The sequence below is a fragment of the Alligator sinensis genome, unplaced genomic scaffold, assembly GCF_000455745.1.
Source record: "Alligator sinensis unplaced genomic scaffold, ASM45574v1 scaffold616_1, whole genome shotgun sequence".
NCBI lineage: Eukaryota > Metazoa > Chordata > Crocodylia > Alligatoridae > Alligator > Alligator sinensis.
This window is the reverse complement of record NW_005843002.1, coordinates 21295-22433: the sequence shown is the minus strand read 5'-3', so window position 1 is coordinate 22433 and position 1139 is coordinate 21295. Positions and strand designations below refer to the sequence as shown.

General features: G+C 47.9%; 1 protein-coding gene across 1 annotated transcript in view; it reads right to left on the bottom strand.

The window, feature by feature from the left end:
- Window positions 1-1129, bottom strand: part of FAM213A (family with sequence similarity 213 member A) — a 34399-nt gene extending 33270 nt beyond the window's left edge. The window contains exon 1 of the mRNA XM_014526285.2: window positions 968-1129. The gene's annotated coding sequence lies outside the window, so the exon portion shown is untranslated. The remainder of the gene's footprint in view (window positions 1-967) is intronic.
- Window positions 1130-1139: the final 10 nt, after the last annotated feature.

Sequence of the window (1139 nt, the reverse complement as noted above, 5' to 3'; positions counted from 1 at the left end):
AGGAATAAATACAATATTGCAATAAATGTGGCCAGGTTAAGCATCACTGTCGCAATCCAAAACCACTGTGAGATTAGATTGTTGCAGGTCACAGGATTACAGCACTAGAAGTAGTTCAGATCAACAACTTAGATAACCTATTTCATATAATGCTATTCCAGCACCACCCCAAGCACAGAGAGCAATTTCACAATCAATTTGAAGTGGTTTCTAAAATACCAGACTCTGTATTTCAGTAACAGTTTATTTTCTAAAGGATATCTGTTCCTGAAAGTCCCTGCTGAGTTGCATATTATGCCACGTGAATCTTTGGAGTTATACAAGTGTGTTAATAATCAAACTTTTGCCCTTTCCCCCCTTCATGCACTATTCCATCTGAGAACAAAGCCAACAGATTTATAAATCAATAAGGAGCCAGGGGATGTCACAGACACACAGGACCACACACCCTTTTTTTTCACCCTTTCCTCTCCAGTTCAACAATTTAAAAGCCTCTGTAGATGTAATTCCAATGCCAATTTTATCTGCATCTTCTATTTTTCCTTAATGATTCAGCCATAAATGTTATAAATCACTCACTTGAGCCACCTCAAGAGGTGCCCAGCAACCACAGTAATGCAAAGAAAAGCTATGGGTACAGCAGAGTTGTAGATGCCAAAGTTTCAAAGACGAGGCAAGATGCTATCTTGTGGACTAGACACTTGGCAGCAGTCATTCTCCATGCACACATGATTTCATTAGGCTAAACGCAAGTCCTGTGACCTGTGTAGAAGGGGAAGGCAGCGGGCTTCTTCCAGAATCCGACCTGACATCACTGCCCCGCTCAGTGAAGGAGGAAGGATCTACCCAGCGCTGACTCGGGCCTGGGAAGACGCCCGGGGCTGCAGCCCCCGACTGCCAGCCAGGCCCCGGTTACACCTGACATACAGCACGCAACGCACTGGCCAGTCACTCAATAAATGCAGACCTGCCACACGTGCAAAGCCAAGTGCGGAGCCGGGGGATGCAGGAGGCCGAGACGCCCCCGCAGAGTCATGAACACCACAGAAAAATGAGTCCCCAAGAGCCGCCAGCGCCGAAGCGAGGTGGGACAGGAGGTGTAGGTGGAGCCGGGCCCGGGCCGGCGGGAGCCAAGCAGG